The sequence below is a fragment of the Fistularia commersonii genome, chromosome 20 (assembly GCF_037954325.1).
Source record: "Fistularia commersonii isolate RoL2024-O1a breed Wild chromosome 20, RoL_Fcom_v1.0, whole genome shotgun sequence".
NCBI lineage: Eukaryota > Metazoa > Chordata > Actinopteri > Syngnathiformes > Fistulariidae > Fistularia > Fistularia commersonii.
Window position 1 is genome coordinate 15,315,960 of NC_141303.1, and position 18,390 is coordinate 15,334,349.

The 18,390-nt window shown below is 46.1% G+C and overlaps 2 pseudogenes; both read right to left on the reverse strand.

The window, feature by feature from the left end:
* Positions 1 to 1,213: 1,213 nt before the first annotated feature.
* Positions 1,214 to 1,603, reverse strand: LOC147223095 (chromobox protein homolog 3 pseudogene; annotated as a pseudogene).
* Positions 1,604 to 11,042: 9,439 nt separating this feature from the next.
* On the reverse strand, positions 11,043 to 16,567 carry LOC147223096 (uncharacterized; annotated as a pseudogene).
* Positions 16,568 to 18,390: the final 1,823 nt, after the last annotated feature.

Sequence of the window (18,390 nt, forward strand, 5' to 3'; positions counted from 1 at the left end):
GCCTCCCGTGAGGATTCGCTGTCCCTGAACAATTCCATGCATTCCATAGCATCTTGCGGTAACTAAGATCGCAATCTATAAATGATGTCCGTGCACAATGTACTTAATGAGCCGCTGTTTTCCCACATAAGCCCAAGTTTATTTAGTTTGCAAGCGAGCTTTCACGGCTCTCAGTTTGTCTTCGAATGCGCTGCCTGGCCGAAGCAAACTCGCATTACCGTTACTCTCTGAGGCAGTCCGCTCAGCTCGGCATGCTCGCTTATCAGACCGGAGTTCGGTAGGTCAGATGTACGAGATTGCAGACTCCCCGCTGACAAAGCTGCAGCCGGGGTAAAGAAAAACTACACTTTGAAAGGTTGCTCTCGCAGAGTTGGGGTATTTTCTAGCTGTACCAACAATATCTGGCAGCACTTCCTGTGCCTGAATGGAAGGGTGAACGCAGCGCAACGGGAAGTCAGCCTTACTTAAAATGATAAAGTGGAGTCCCAGCATCTCAACGGCCGTGAAAAACACCAACAGAAGAAAGATTTACCGCCAGACCAAACTTTTGGTCTGTGAGCGAGGCAAAGCCAAAGTTAATTTTAGTATTAGCATTGTTCCAGACTGGTGATATCCAGATGGAAAATGGATAAAAACTATGAGACCCAGAAAGTTCCAGGATGTAGAACTTCACCTGCTCGTGAAGCAATCACGAAATAAATGGTGGGGTGGGGCCGCACAAGTCCCACACCCACTCTATCAAACTCAAATTGGCATGTCCAGATTTGATGACATCTCTCTCGCCTTGATTGAGCTTAAACAAAACATCCAAAAATTAGTTTACCAAAACACGACAATATAAGCAGTAATGTGAATGGAACAGGGGTTTACAATAATGTTGTACTTTTGTAAATGAAGGCGAGAATGGGCGATCTAACAAACACACCAAAGCAGCCGTTCAGATATAACAAACAATAAAATGCAGGAAATGGCAGGTTTAATGGGAGTATAGCTACAATCACATCAATTGTAAAGTGTACAACAATGGAAGACTCCTCACAACACGATCAGGTCCTCCTTCCAGCTCATCATACCACACATGGCAGCTCTTCTTGAATAACACCCAATGAATGTTTGAAACTTTAACTAAAGCAGCCAAAGCGAGAAGGAAAGCCAAAGAAAACTATCCTGAGGAAATGGGTACAGGAGGTGCAGCGACTGGAGGGAAATACAACTACCCATCTTCAGGACAGGAGTGCCATGTTCATCTCCCCTAGTAGTAGGAGATAAGCACCTGTGGGCAGCACGAGGTCTGCTTTGTGGGAATCCTTCTATTTCAACAGAAACATTAACTGTCTATGGCACCAATGAACCTCTCTGGCTCAAGGTTTCTTGCAAAGCCTTGCAAACTTCTTCTTTCTTGACTTCATTTTCTAACTATTCTGTCGGCGACTTACTCTTCACAGGAGTGGGCTTCTCCTTAGCGTTTTTCTGCGCCTCCAGGAACGCCAAGATCAGCTCCAGATAATCCACGTTCTCTTCTGGCTCCCAAGTGTTGTTCATCAGGTTCTTTCTGTGCTCCTAGCGTGTCCCTCTTTGTTTTAGTAGTCTGCTTCTTGCCCATAGTGTGCTCTCATGGTCTGTGGCCTCTCTCTTTCCCCCTTTGCCCCTTCTGACCCCAACCTGGGGGGGACTAACAAAGATGGCAGTTTGTACTGTCATTTACGCCGCAGCTGCAGTTCCCGTGATTCTTTACCATTCCTTACCGTCTTCTGCTGCCCATGTTTTCTCTGCTAGATTCGACCCTGTCGTGTCTACAATGACTCAAAGGGGAGGCCGATTCAAATGACGAGTCCAAAAAGTAGGACTACGGACTACCAGAGTGCCCGTCTTTCTGTCCATGGTATCTCCAGGACTCTGTGGTCCACTCTCAGATTTTCAGCGTCACGCGTGGTCCGGGACTCACTTCCAAAAATAGCAATAGCTATGGAGGTATCATAAAGTAGTCTTCCTTTGCATTTCCAGATGTTTGCCCTTTTCTGTGCTGCCTTCCTCACCATCGCTAATAACCTTCTGATCTTGTGTGTGTGTGATCTTTCGGACCCGAGGTTGACAAACTTATCTGCTTCCTCCATGTGCTCTGGACTCATGTTCTCCCTGTCTTTGTTAACCATCTTCATAGTTCACATTCAGAAGGAGATATTAATCTGTATGTGTGTCCCGAGCTGAGCATACCATGTCCAGCAGCTCATTCTTGCCGTCACAGATTAGAGTTGTGTCGACTGCAAATCTGGGGTTGGCCAATCTCCATGGGGACAGAAGGCATACTGTTTGCATACTGTCAAAATAATACTATCAAATTTAAAAAAAAAAAATTTTTTTCAGACTGTCCACATCATCTAAAAACCAACCAGGATGTAATCTGCCCCAAGTCCAACTTTGGCTGTCACAGCCTTCCTTGACAGCATCTGCTGCATCCCCACAACATTTTTCACTTCAACACAATCTCCACTTGTGCAAACATGGAGGACTCCAAATACACCGGAGTACAAATACACGCTAGACCCCGAGTCTGAGTCCTGCAGAGACATGCAGATGCTTGTGGTTGTCAGACGCTGAGCCATCTGCAGAGATAGGAAACCCTCTGGAAATCTTATGTTGACGAGCTCTCACCTTGAGCGCTGGAAAAATGACAGAGCCATGCAGCTTGTCAACGCTAGTTTGTGCTTACAGATGGCGGGTCAAGTTGAACACGGGAGCAGCAGACACTTGTGATTGCAAGATTTTATTTTTTGTCCCTCTTGCACAACACAAATCAATTGAAATGGTTTGAGTCTGAGCTGGGAAGGGAAACTTGAGCGGGTATTTTCCGGCAGCTGAATACATTCAAGATGAGACACTCACTGTGAAGGAGGCTGAGGGAACTGTCAGCTCTTCTGACGCAGATCTTCTATCTGCTCCACCATGGGATTTTCCATACCCTGATCATCCAGCTGGCCTCCAGCGTCACATCAATTTGACACGGGGAAGGTTTATTTTTTTCCAGGTCCAGATAATGAGCAGATGTTGCAATAATCAGGGCTTGAGTATGAGTTCGTTATCAAGGCTCTGTGTTTAGACTTTGGTAAGGTCTGTCACTGTGCTGTTGCGCAGCAAATGTCCTGAATCAAACCGTCCCCTGCATCCACCTATCGTGGATGAACCCTGAGCAGCAGGCAGCCAATTAGCAGCAGCTGGGGCGTTGGAGATGATGTCACACTGAGATGCTTTGGACATGGATGGGGGAGGGAAGGAGAAGAAGGATGCTCAGTTCTGAGCTGCCAGGCAGGAGGTCTAGCGGGGGTTTATGGATGGAGGGAAAGTGGACGTGAAGTTTGCCGGTCGGCTAGATGGAGGGTGTGGTGACCCCTGAAGAGAAGTGCCATTGTGTAAAATTTACTTGTGCAGAGAACACAGTAGCATTTTGATTTGTTTCATTTCTTGCTTTCGGATGAATATGTTATGTGTTGCTATGGTAACCCAGTTTCTCTACTGCTGTTTGTGACAGAGCTGCTCCATGAATCATCATCTATGCTTCAAAAAGGAAGCAATGCAGGGATGGAGGGCGAGCACTGCATTTGCATTTGCCTGGACCTTCTCCAACACAGTGGTAGAGCAACAACACTTCAGCAGGCCAGGAGGAGCTCCAACCAGGAACCAGGAGCGCTCTTCTCCCCTGGCCTACCCTGCCCCGAGCTGCTTGTCCCTGGCCTTGGCGACTTTTCAACACGTGTTCTTTCTAACTTTTGCATTCACTCAAACCGGCAGATCTTTTAGCATCAAGAGGAAAATTTAGTGTAACAAAACTCTGAACGTCTATCGTGACTAAAGACACGTCTCATCCTTCTGACATCGATTCTTTATTTATCAGAAATCCAAACATCATTTTCATTCAGTGTCTAAAACGAGAAGCAGAGAATTAGATATTTTGTGAAAGACAGACACATTTAAAAAAAACACCTGACTTTAACTTTTTCTATGTGAGTCTGAAATGTTTAACCTGATCTGCATATTGGCTGAAGCAGATTTGGTTGACAACTCCAGTCACAGCTCGTTGTTCCTATATAACCTTTTTCCCCATAGCGGGCGTGTGGGCGAGCAGAGATCCTTTATTTTGGCAAAAAAGGAAAATACGCTGCCAATGGCTTCAAAACGTGTTTGTTATTTTTCTTTTCAGCCAATCTCTTACAGGGCACAGGGTCTCAGGGGCTTTAGCCTCTCCTCTCCAAGGCTTCTTGTTTCAGCTCTCAATCCCAAGGCGTTCCCAGTCTAGTTCGGCGACGTAGTCCTTAATGGGCCTCGTTCTTAGTTGGACATCCTGACCAGATGGAGCCTCCTCATCTGGCACCTCTGGATTAGGAGGAGCAGTGGGTCTCCTCTGAGCTCCTCCTGTATGACGGAGCTCCTCACCCTATCTCTAAGGGCAAACAGGACACCCTGAGTAAGAAGCTCATTTCGGCCACTTGCATCTGTGATCCTGTTATTCAGGTCACTGCCCACAGCTTCTGGCCAGAGATGAGGTTGGGGATATAGATCTACCAGGAGATGGAGAGCTTCTTCTCTCAGCTCTGCTCCTTTGACGATGCAACAGACTGTTGAGGAATCATCAATCTCCAGCTCCAGTCTTCCACTCAAGACACTGACTTGAGCTCCTCCACTTGGGGCAGGATCCCTACCCCGCAGAGACGATATTCCACCTTCTTCAAGCTGAGGACCACAGCCTCGGCTTTGGAGCTGCTGATTCTGATTCCAGTGGTTTCAGACAACCAGACGCAGCCAAGAGAATCATCTGCAAAGAGCAGGACCTGATCCTGAGGCTAACGAACCCCGGCAGCACCTACAAGTTCTGTCCAGAATGGTTATGAAAGGAAAGGATGACAAAGGGTAGCCTTTTATGGCTACCCTTTGCTATCGACTATCGGCTTTTTTATTTTTTTTTACATAATTTTTATCTATTTATTGTGATCTTCTAATTAATGACCCGAGGATTGGTGGAAGTGGCAGCGGGCTACAGCCACACTGATCAATAAGAATGGTAAAATTTCAACAAATTTGCTTTTACAAAGTGCAAGGATGTGAGCTGTCTTGAAAATATATTGGAAATATATCAGGATTAAATTATGTTTGAGCTTGTCCTTTGGCAGAGGTGGAGAAGATCCAAAGCTTGCGCTAGCCTCCCTTATCTGGGAACGCCGCTCTCGGCTAATGTTACCTTAGCATCCCCTCATATGTATATATTGTGGACACCACCCCCGTGTTTGCCCAACGGCTTTTGGTGTTTGCTTTCTCTCTGACAAGCTAACAATCCTCTAAGTGGGAGCAGGAAGTCGCTAACGACAAACAGAGATCTAATTGGTCAAACACCTGCTTCTGCAGGAATCCCGTTTCATTTTGCCAAATTTGATTTCCCTCACACAGGTGTCCTGCCAGAAGGACACTTCGGCAGGCACAAGGAGCCAACCTCCAGATTGGAGGTAGAGTACCTCTACCATCTGAAATCTCTACCAGCCACTCCATCTCCCAATTCAAGAGCAGCAATTCTGTCTGGTTGGGAGACACTGAGGAGAAGACAAGAGGCAGCAGAGATGAAGGTGTGGAGGTTCCTCCTTAGGAGTGAGGAGGATGGAGAGGCTCATGGATGTGGACAGAGAAGGGATGGTGAAGATCTGGGTTGAATGGGGCTGAGGTTGCAGCTTCTAGGCAGGAGGTCTAGAGGAAGACCAGAGAGGTGGTTTATAGATGGAGTGACAGAAGACAGGAAGTTAGTTGGTGGGTGAGATGGAGGCAGGTGACTGGCTGTGGTGACCCCTTAAAGGGAGCCGCTGAAAAGGGAAGACAAAGAAGAAGAAGAAGAAGAAACCCTCTTGATTCTCTTCCTGCATTTTGATAATGCAGGGGCTTCAGTGCTGACAAAAAGTGCTCAGGAATGCAATCACACTGTTCCAATGCCGAGGGTGGGTTCTCATCATTCCCACGCCAAAGTCCAGAGGATCCGGTCGGGCCGACTGAACGAAATCAGGGTTCTTTAAAAGCCACTCATATCCATGCCAGCAGGAATCTGACGGCGGTCCGAGACGCTTCAAATAGTATTTTGCTGTAACAAAAAAAAAATTAAACATGCTGTGTGCAGACCCCGGCAATATGCGAAATCAATACCGCCTTATTTGGGTGCGAAGTCCTCAACAACAGCTTGTTTGGAGGGAGAAAATATAGGCGAGGGACAGAAATGTTGTGCCGACAGGAGCAGAATACCTGCCTGGCAAAAAGGGCCCAATGACAGTAGCAGGGGGATAAATTCTGCAGTGAATGGTGATTGACAGGCACAGCGGAGTGATGGGCATGTTTTATCTCCAGTTTGTACCAGAGGAGAGGAAGAGGAGGGTGGAAGGGTGACTCATAACCCACCGCAAATGAGCCACAGATACATTGGAAATGTATATTCTCTTTAATTTTAATAACCCCCTCCGATGCCAGGAGGAGGCGGGAAAGCATGGTGCTGCGGAGATAAAGAAAAACCAAATTGCGCACATTTTTAACAGGCGTGACAGCGAGGGATCAGAGAGCGTTAATCCATAGCGCCGCAGCGCTGCAGCCCACTAATGTGGCTCTTTACAGAGCCATTATAACTTCACTCAGACACTGACAAATGGAAAATAAATGAGATGGAGATAGGCTACATATTGGCTCCATGGCAGGGACAGACGGGTTTATCCTGCGTTTTTTTTTTTTTTTTAAGTTCTCTAAAGGCCTCAGCCAAGGCGTTAGGAGAAGGTCTTCACCGTGTCACGGCAGTTAGTTCGATCACTTGCTTTAAGGGGGTTTAGCTTTAAGTGCTGTTGGAGTTGAACATGACAGTGGCATCATGACACAGAGCTCAGTCCATCACAACCAGAAAGTTCTTGGTTCAAATCTTTATGTTCTCCCCATGTCTGTGTGGGGTTCCTCCCGGTTCCTCCCTCAGTCCAAACATATACAGAAGGTTCACTGGAGACCCTAAATTGTCCATGACAGGAAGAATGGTTGAACATCTCTATTTGGCGTGTGAGACCCAGGTGAATAACTGTAATTTTTGGAGTACTGAGTGCACCTGAATATAAGCTGTACGGGCTAAAAATAACTCAATAAATCCATGTGTACATATGCAGGCCGCACTTGTGTATAGGGTGCCCACATTGTAACATGAAAGTTTTAACATGAAAATTGACACAGAAACATTTTTTTAACTTATAATCAAATACATACCAGTAACATCCACAAACAGATACTGGAAATGCTTTTTCCGAACAGGGTCTCCAATACGGCTGATGAAAAACATGAATAATAAATAACACATGGAAAAGTCCATCCATCATTCATTTTCTGTCCCTGCTTTGTCCTACTCCTACTACAGAATTGAACAGTCTCGGAATTTCATGGAACTTTTATTGGTCTGATGTGACAGGACTAAATGTTTCGTGGCGTAAAGCTTGTTAGCCCAAAACAAAATCCATAAATTGGCCGCATTGTTGTTTAAGCTGCAGTGTTCAAAGTAGCGGCTTGTCCAGAAATGACTGTATTGCATGTCTCTGTGATGTGTGAAGAGTGAATGGTTGCAAGTATTTATCTAACTATTTATCTGACTTGTGAATGAGCGAGTGAACAGTTGTTTCTCCAAATGCGGAGACAATCCCATGACCCCGACTGCTGGATAACCGATGGAGATACTGAACATTCCCCTGAATCTTTTAAATGAGATGGTCAATCAAATTCCCAGAAAAGCATTTCTGGGAATATTTAGACATTGACCCAGGACCTTTTGGACATTAGCCTCCATTGCTTCACGATTAGCATGTGAATTGTTGAGTTCTGGGCCCCAAAAATATGTTTAATGCATCCAATGACTTTGACCTCTGAGCCAATTTGTCACAGAGAGTGAAATAGCGGAAGAATTCTGAGGGGGTTGTCCCTGAGGTACGGTGCTCCCAAAAACACCCTGTCCTTGTTTAACCTGGGTTACCATTTCTAAAAGTGGCTGATATTAGACCCAAATACAGACTTGGAAAAGTTTCACAGAATTCATCACAACATATCGAAGGTACAAAACGTGACCCGGTTTGCTCGCCCTGAGAAGAAGGGTGGGTCACTAACAGCAGAGTGGATGAAAAATAAGGACGTTAAACATCTGGTAAGTAGTCCTTGTTAGATCTTGCGGTAGCAACTGGACATCTCTTCCTTGAAGATGTTCCTCCTCTCATCCAACAGGCTTCAACAGCATGAGCAGAACTCTGGAGTCCTCTTCTTTCCTTCGGGCTTTTCTCTTCAGGGGTCGCCACAGCAAATCAACCTTCTCCATCTAACCCTATTCTCTGTATCCTCCTCTCTCACACCAACTAACTTCATATCCTCTCTCACTACATCCCTATATCTTCTCCTTGGTCTTCCTCTAGACCTCCAATTCCAGCTACCAGTATATTCATTATCTTTCACTATCTCTACCTTCTTACCAAAACATGTAATATGTGCTGTCCCTTTGACGGACTCCATCATCCTCACTCCCAAAGAGAACCTCAACATTCTCATCTCCGTGACCTCCTGCTATGCCACCTATCTTTTGGTCATTGTAACCATTTGTAGAGCATACAGTTTGCTCCACCTCTCTTTTCATTCTGGCTGATAGTCTTTTATCTCATAGTACCCCGACTCTTTTCTCCACCCATTCTGACCTGCTTGAACCAGTTTCTTTACGTCTTTTCCACACTCTCCTGCGCTCTGGACTGTTGACTCTAAGTACTTGAAATCCTCCAACTTCTTGAGCTCCACTCCTTGTAGCCTCACCGTTCCACCCGGGTTCCTCTCATTCACACACATATATTCGGTCTTGCTGAAACTAACCTTCATTCCTCTCCTTTACAGAGCATACCTCCACCTCTCTAGATTTTCCTCAACCTGTATCCTGCTGTTGCTACACATCACAATGTCATCTGCAAACAGAACTCTGGAGTCCGCCATTGCCAATGGATTGCAACACTTTCAAACAGTTCCAAATGCAGACCATCAGACTGAAGGAGGCACTAGAAAGGCTGCAGTACCCATGCTTGGCCAGTCATTGGGGCTGTGATTATATGATTAACTAAAAGACCCTCGTCGTGCTATCACAAAGTCTGGAGCTCCCCGGAGTGGAAACTTCAACAATGGCGAGCAGTGAACTTTTTGAACGATGAGGTTCTTCTTAAAATGACCTTGAACTACAAGGAGGGTATTGCTAACTCATTACTTCCTGTTAAGACTTCACCGGCTGCTGACTCATATCCACCTGTACTGCCAACCTATAAAAGACTGAAAAAGAAAGATGCTGTGGTCCTTAAGCCGGAAAAATTGCACTTGTGACTGTTTTTGACTCTTGCGTGTTTTGCCGCAACACGGCTTCATCAACGTAGAATGACCTCGGTGGCGGGGCGGATTAGCACATGATGGGTTGATGAGCTGCCGAGAAACGCCAGGGCTGGTGAGCAAATGTCTAATTATGAGTGTAACGGCTGCGATTAATAGCACTGGGTCTGAACATTTCTTCTTCCCCGATTTCTTTACCGCATCTGTTATTTCTTTTCCCAGTTTGCCCAAAATCAAAAAAACAAGAGACAAGGCAATAAAAGCAACATTAAGTCGGAAGGGTGGAGGTTAACAGTGCGCCGAGGTGTGATCCCAGTTATGCGCTGCTGAAAACAAAAAGAAGAACATTTTTCTCTTGATGTCTATATTTGCAATAAAAAAGGGAGGGAGAGAGAGAGAGAGAGAGAAAGAGAGAGAGAGAGAGAGAGAGAGAGAGAGAGAGAGAGAGAGAGAGAGAAAGAACAAGAAACTTATACAAACACATGAAAGAAACCCTCAGCCCCCATGTGTTGCAGCGGCACTGAGTGTAATCATAGATTATTAACATTTATATTGAAAGATGAAGCCCCATTAGAAAGCAGCTGGTAAATTACATTCAGTTAGGCCTGTGTGTGTGTGTGTGTGTGTGTGTGTGTGTGTGTGTGTGTGTGTGTGTGTGCGTGTGTGTGTGAAGCCATGTGTGTAAAACAAACAAACAAAAAAAAGAGGCAGCTTTATTGCAGCATGGAGGACATATCTCATTTTAGCAAGTCAATATGAGCACCTGGGAGTAATATTCATGAAAGTATGTATGAGGCTGCGCTCGCTGTGTCAGGGCAGACTGGGAAAACCACCACTGACATGAATCTGCTGCAACAAAGACATGTTATATCCCGGCGTGCACAGTCAGTGTGTGTGTGTGTGTTTGTGTGGCGCATCTGATGTGGATTGAATGTCGGGGTCCTTGCAGCTGCGCAGCTGTAGTGCGTTCTGTGTGGCTGCAGAGGTGCCCTGATGCAATTAGGCTGTTTGAAGGCAGAGGAATCTGGCCCGCAACTTCTGTTCTCTTCCTTCTCCCAACCCAGCTAATTGATTTGACATCTCGACCTTTTCAAGTCCTAAGCTCAGAGGATAGACGGCCCTCTGAGCCTGGGACTAAGTCTCCACTTATCCATCCTCTGACGTGGCTTCCGGTCCTGTGGGCGCCGCTCGCGGCTCAATCTGACTGATATGTTGCCTGGCAACGGGACAAGTCTGGTGGTCTCAAATTTCATCTCAGCCTCCAGTAGCCTGGAGCTCCCATTCGGTCCCACGTCGCTCTTTGGAGATGGCAGCGCAGACCACAAACTCGGAGGGGGACCAGCCAGCGGCGGAGCTGTTCCTGGAGCCGTTTGTCTGCTGCCAGCGCCAATGTGGATTGATCGGCCTTGATGATATATTTAGGCCGGGTCCCTTTCAGCTGTTCCAATCTCCCTTTGAAAGTCATAGAGAGAGCTGAATCAGTTTGACAGTTCAAACTTGAGTGTCATGCACCAGAGTCACTCATCAAAACTGTAAGTTTTTGAAAACTTGGGAAAAAGCAATCAGAGATTCCTGCTCTGAACTGACGGGAAACTGGGAGCGAACTTGAATTTGGGACAGCTTCAAGGGGGTTCCAGAAGCCCAAGCGGTAGCGTCTATCCCTGAAGGAGAAAGCAGAAAAACAGGCGCTTTGTTCACGTTGTAACAGATGCTAACAGGGTTGGTCAACCCGTTGTTAGCAAAGCATAGAGGTATCAGTTCCATCCTCCACCAGGGAGGCGGATCTTCGTCAGTCCTTGTCCCCCCCGCCGCCAAATTCCCATTAAGCATCCCTGGAGACGCCAAGACGCCACAGTAAGCTTTTAATAGAATGGAATAATTACCCCCCAGACTGCCCAGGTATGTCCTCTGTTGCAGCATTTTGGTCACTAAATAAAGTGATGTTGTGCAGCAGATGTTTCTTCTAGACAACAGTAATTCTCAGGGTAACTTCAATGAGTCAGACTGGGAAAGGCTTGTTGTGTGGGGAAACAGTTATGACACAAACACCGCAATTATGACACTGCAATGGTAGAAGCTACACTGCTGTTTACATTCCAACTTGCATGTTTAGTTTGCCATTGAAGAAAAATCACTGCCTTTGTACAACATGGTGAAAAACTTGTTGCTATTCTACAATTATGGTCAAACTTGTTGCGAGTGAACAGTAGAGGTCAAGCTGCAGTAGTAGTCAACGTGCAATAGTCATGAAATTACTTCCCAGTATACTATAGGGGTCAACCTTGTTGACAGTATACTACAGTGGGAAACTGGTTGCCAGTGTACAAAAGTGGCCAAACTTGTTGCCATCACACTATAATGGTCCAATTAGTTGTGAGTGTACAATAGTCATGAAACTCATTGCCATTATCAGACTTGTATTGAAGCACATCTGATTCCAACTGCTCCGTCACTTTCATATCTTTATCTTTTTGGTTCTTTTAAATCTGAGTCTTGTGTAAATGTATATGTCTGTACAGTTTCCCTGAAATAAAATGTATTATTATTTTTAATATTATCACCATTGTACTATAGTAGTCAAAGTCCTTGCCAGTGTGCAACAGTGGTCAAACTAGTTCTCAGCATACAATAGGGGTCAGATTAATTGCCACTGTACTATCATTGTCGAACCCATTGCTGGCGCTAAAAAAGTAGTTGGACTTGTTGTCAGCTTACCTTCGTTGCCAAACTAGTTGCCGGTGTACAATAATGGTCAAACTACTGGACAGTGTGCTATAGTCATGTAACTCGTTGCCAATGCTCAATGGTGGCCCAACACGTTGCCAGTGCACTATAGTCCTCAACTTGTTGCTGGGCCATAATAGTGGTCAAAGTTGTTGCCAGTGTACTTCTCCTTTGTAATGTTTTGACAGATACAAAACAAATCCCAAAGGTGCCGGGATTAAGGAGGAGGAAAACAACGCAAGATTAAACAATGCAAAACAACAGAGTGGATAGAGAGAGTTTGCCAGGGCGGGGGTGGTTCTCTGAGACCAAACAACGCCCTGGTATTATCGCTGCTGTTGTTTTAATCTCCATAATTGTGTTGTTTTTTTTTTAATCTTAGAGCAACAATTCCCAAACATGTATCATGTCAGAGAGAGGTGGACTTAATTTGGTGATTAGCTGGAGTTTACAGATTTAATGGACTGTTAAAAATGGATGAAAGGTAGAAATAATGTGCTGTAAGTGTGTGGTTGTGTGTGGGCGGTAATGGGGAGAATTAACTCCAGTCTTGGAGCGAGGTCAACCAGAGGAGGCCTTGCCGCTCCATCCTTGCAACTGACTGCAACCAGTCCCTCGCCATAGCTGTTCCTTGCTCCTTGCCATCTGCACCACCTCACGTCTGTGAACGTCAGGGGCCAATCCATCTGGTGTGTGTGTGTGTGTGTGTGTGTGTGTGTGTGTGTGTGTGTGTGCGTGTATGTGTATGTGTATGTGCATTCTGCTTGCACCATATCTCTCCTAGCACATTTCAAATTTCATTTTTCTGCCACGTCCCAGACCGCCACATTGTAATTCAACTCCTGACGGCGTCCACAATGGCTGCAGATTGAGACACACACACACACAAAGACACACACACAAAGCCGTGTGTGTTTGAGAGAAAATGGATACCTCTCTGCAACCCCCTCGGTGTGTGGATCGCCCAGTTTAGCTAGCGGCCCAGTGGTATTTCAACACGTCTTCAATGGGGTGGTCTTTGTTTTCCATGTGGCCAGCATGTAAAGTAGGACGTAAGGCAAATGTCTAAGAAGTGTCTGTGTGTTGACCTCCCCCCTTCACACACTAACACACACTTGAATACATAGCAGGAGTTGAAGGATAGCTTTGACCGATTCTGTGCCACAGTTACTGGCGATAGAGTCAAGTCCCAATCTGCATACATGAATTTAAACAGCCGTATTTCACTGGAGTATTCTCGCGAGTGAGGAGGGGTTTTGTGAGAGATGCAATAAATATAAAGCAGTTCTGCTTAGAATAAAAACGATAATAAAATGAAAAGAAAAGTTAGACTGACCCCCCACCCGCTGTCCTCCCTCCGGTTGCTCGTGTCTCACTTACCATAATGCAATGCTCAGAAATTCAGTTTGCCTTTGCTTGTCTCAGCAGGTTGGAGCGAAGGGGTTCAGCAAAAAGCGGAGGGTTTCCCATCCGCCGCTCAAAGCTGGGGTTTTCAGGGAGGAGCTGCTTTGATGGGTGACGGTGACTGAGCAGGTGTCAGCCTTTTTGACTCTAGAGGAACTGGAGAGCAGGTCCTGGAACCTTTTCAGGAGCCTGATTGTTTCTCCGTGCACTGGAACAGCAGAGGAACCAGGGACCATGGACCTCCAGCTCCTAGATCTGTGTTGGCTCCTACTCTTAGCAGGGTGTTTCTGCAGTTCCATGGGAACTTGTGACAAGGAGGGTATATCCTGGAGCCAAATTTAAGATAGACAGTTCTTAGGGCAACTTGGCAGGAAACAATTAAATGCAGAAACTTTCTGAGGTCCCAGAACATTCTCAGGGACGAAGCTGTTACTCTTTGCACTTGGACAGTAGAGGAACCAGGGGCCTTGGACCTCAGCTGCTGGAACCATCTTAGCTCCTTCTCTCAGCAGGTTCTTCTTATGCCTCCATACTGAGGAAACTGAAGGGTAGTTCCTGGAACCAAATATGAAATTGGACAGTTCTGAGTCCTGTTTGACAGGAAACTGTTGAAGGGGGGGAACTTTCCCGGAACCCTCTCAGGGATGAGGCCATTTCACAGTACATTGGAACTGCTAGAACCATCTTAGCTCCTACTCTCAGTAGGTTATTTTTATGCTTCCATAGGAACTCGTGACAAGGAGGGTACATCCAGGAACTAAGGGTATATCCAGGAACAAAATTGGGGATTGACCATCCTTTGAACTGCAACAATTAAATGTGGTCATTAAAACGGCAGTTTCTTGTTTCCGACAGGGTGCTAGCTGCTCCAGGGTAGCAGCACCAAGAAGCGAAACCCTGCTCCTGCCACATGATTGAGCAAATGACGAACAGACGAGGATGTTATTCTTCTTCTCCTTTCGGCTTTTCCTTCAGGGGTTGCCACAGCGAATCAACTTTCTCAATCTTACCCTATTGTCTGTATCCTCCTCTCTCACACCAGGGACCTTCATATCCTCTCTCACTACGTCCATGAATCTTCTCTTTGGTCTTCCTCAAGACCTCCTGCCTGGCAGCTCCAATTCCAGCATCCGTCTACCAATATATTCACTATCCCTCCTTTGACCAAACCATCTCAGTCTGGCTTCCCTGACCTTCTCTCCAAAACATTTAATATGTGCTGTTCCTCTGATAGACTCATTCCTGATCCTATCCATCCTGGTCACTCCCAAAGAGAACCTCAACATCTTCATCCCTGCAACCTCTAGTTCTGCCTCCTGTCTTTTCGTCATTGTAACAGTTTCTCGGCCATACAGCATCGCTGGTCTCACCACTGTCTTGTGCACCTTTCCTTTCATTGTGGCCGATAGTCTTCTATCACATAGTAACCCTTACACCTTTCTCCACCCATTCCAACCTGCTTGGACCAGCCTCTTCGCCTCTTTTCCACACTCTCCGTTGCTCTGGACTGTTGACCCCAAGTACCTGAAATCCTCCAACTTCTTGATCTCCACTCCCTGGAGCCTCACCGTTCCACCCGAGTTCCTACCCGACTAACCTTCATTCCTCTCCTTTCCAGCGCATACCTCCACCTCTCCAGAATTTTCTCCACCTGTTTTCTGCTCTCGCTACAGATCACGTCATCCGCAAACGTCATGGTCCATTGGGATTCCTGTCTAACCTCATCTGTCAGCCTATCCATCACCATTGCGAACAAGAAGGGGCTCAGAGCTGATCACTGATGGAATCCCACCTCCACCTTGAACTTCTTTGTTACCCCTACGGCACACCTTACCACTGTGTCACAGCTAACATACATGTCCTGTACCAGTTTAACACACTTCTCTGCCACTCCAGACTTCCTCATACAATACCAGAGCTCCTCTTTTGGCACCCTGTCATATGCTTTTCTATAAAAGGTCTACAAAACAAAATGCAGCTCCCTCTGCCCTTCTCTGTACTTCTCTATTACCATTCTCAAAGCAAAGACTGCATCTGTAGTACTCTTTCTAGGCATCATGCCATACTGCTGTTCACAATTGCTGACTTCTGGTCTCAGACTAGTTTTCACTACTCTCTCCCATAACTTCATTGTGTGGCTCATCAACTTTATCCCTCCCTAGTTGCCGCAATTCATCACATCCCCTTTATTCTTAAAAATAGGCACCATCAAACTTTGTCTCCATTCTTCAGGCATCTTATCACTCTCCCAGATCCTGTTGAATAATCGAATAGAAAATAATTGAATAATGGTCAGAAAATCTACTGCTGCCTCTCCCAGACACTTCCACACCTTCACAGGTATATCATCTGGACCACCTGCTTTTCCACTCTTCATCCTCTTCACACCTACCTCACTTCACTTTTTCTTATTTGTGCTACTTTGTGATCTACAGTCGTCCCGTCTTCTACCCTCTCCTCTCTCATTTTCCACTTTCATAAGCTCTTCAAAGTACTCTTTCCATCTTCCCATCACTCTACTAGCATCCGTCGATAGATTTCCCTCTCCATCCTTAATCACCCGGAATTGTTTTACATCCCTACCATCATTATCTCTGTGTTACGCCAACCTGTAGAGCTCATTCTTTCCCTCCATACTATGCAATCCACCATACAAGTCATCGTGCGCCCTTTGTTTTGCCTTTGCTACCTGTATCTTTACCTTACGTTGTATCTCCCTGAACTCCTGTCAGTTCTCTTCAGTCCTCTCAGTATCCCACTTCTTTGCTAACCGCTTTCTCTGTACATACTCCTGCACTTCCTCATTCCACCACCAAGTCTCCTTATCTACTTTCCTTCCAGATGACACACCAAGTACTCTTCTACCTTTCTCTCTGATAACACTAGCTGTTGTTGTCCTGTCATCTGGAAGCTCACCCTGACCACCCAGACCCTTTTTTAACTCTTCCCTGAAAACCATACAATACCCCTCCCTTTTCAGCTTCCACCACTTTGTCCTCTGCTCTGCCTTTGTCCTCTTGATCTTCCTTGTCACCGGAGTCATTCTACAAACCACCAACCTATGCTGTCTGGCTACACTCTCACCTACGGGTTACTTTACAGTCACTGATTTCTTTCAGGTTACCTCGTCTATGCAAGATGTTGTCTACCTGCGTGCGCCTACCTCCGCTCTTATAAGTTACCCTATGTTCCTGTCTTTTCTGGAAAAAGGTGTTCACAACAGCCATTTCCATCCTTTTTGGAAAATCTACTACTATCTGTCCCCCTGCATTCCTATCCTGTATACCAAATCTTCTCATCACTTCTTCATCCCCTCTATTGCCTTCACCAACATGTCCATTCAAGTCTGCACCAATTACCACTCTCATTTCTGGGAATATTCTTCATCACTTCATGTAACTCATTCCAGGACTTCTCCTTCTCTTCACATCCCACCTGCAGGGCATAGCCACTAACAACATTGAGCGTCACACCTTCAATTTCCAGCTTCAGACTCATAAGTCTATCTGACACCTCCAGAACATTCCTAACAAACTCCTCCTTCAAGATAACACCTACTTCATTTCTCTTCTTGACAGTTACACAATAGTACAACTTAAAGCCTGCTCCTAAGCTTCTAGCCTTACTACCTTTACATCTGGTCTCCCAGACACACAGTATATCCACCTTCCTTCTCTTTATCATGTCGACCAACTCCCTACCTTTTCTTGTCATTATCCCACTATTTAAAGTCCCTATTCTCAGTCCCAGGCTCTCTCCTTTCCTCCTTTCTCTCTGCTTCTGAACACACTCTCCTCCTCCTCTTCTTTTTCGACCCACAGAAGCCCAATTTCCACTGGTACCCTGTTGGTCATCAGCACCAATTGCGGTCGTTGTTAACCCAGTCCTTGACCGATCCAGTATGATCTGGTTATTATGGTTGACTCGCATGTTTGGTTTTGGCAAAAGTTTTACGGCGGATGCCCTTCCTGACGCAACCCTCTGCATTTATATGGGCTTGGGACCGGCTCAGGGAGACACTGCTCCGTGCCCCCCCAAAGGCAGGCTTGGGGAGACACGGGCCAGTGCCACCCTGAGGCAGCATTGCCAAAAAGACTGGGAAGCAGAAGAAAAAAAAACATGCACGTGTAGGTTCCCATTGCGCAATCTCAGAGGCTGCAAAGCAAAGCGAGTCATCTCCTCACCGAACTAAATCAATTAGGTTTTGCCTTGGCGGGGACGGGGGAAGAATCACAGCGTGGGAAATAAAAATCTGTCTCACCATGGATGTACGATGTTGATATGGCATTTTCAGCGCGGTGGTTTAGGCCTTCATTCACCGGGGAATGGGAGTTTTTTTTGTCCCACACAACATGTAAGATTTTTATTTATTCATGTCATCCGCGGCATGTGGGACATCAGCTGTCACGGCGCCCTCCTACTGGTTAAAAGGCGTGCATAGGCTCTTCAGTAAGGCGGGCCAGGAACAGCTGTTCACCATTATCCAGTCGGTTTGATGTACAAAGCCAGATACCTCGGATTTAAAAAAAAAAAAAAAAACGGGCCCTTGAGGGCTTCTCCACATGGTTGCCCAAAACCTCTTGTTCTCTGACACGATAAGGAGGATGTCTTTGCACCAAGCTTGAGAAGAAAAGGTGAGGAGCAAAGGTGAAAATACAGCTCAAGTTGGAGGCTTGGGACGCGGAGGGGATTATCAGCCAAACACTGACAAGGGGTAACGCAGGAACCAGAGTCACCTTTGCACCTGGAGAAAGAGGGATGGTGGCCATGGTGGAGTTTGTTTGCCTTAACATCAGCTCCTTTCTCACTGCAGGAACGTGTCACAGTTCTAAGAGCTTTTTCAAGAACGAGGTGGTTTCTTGGTGCCTTCAGAGA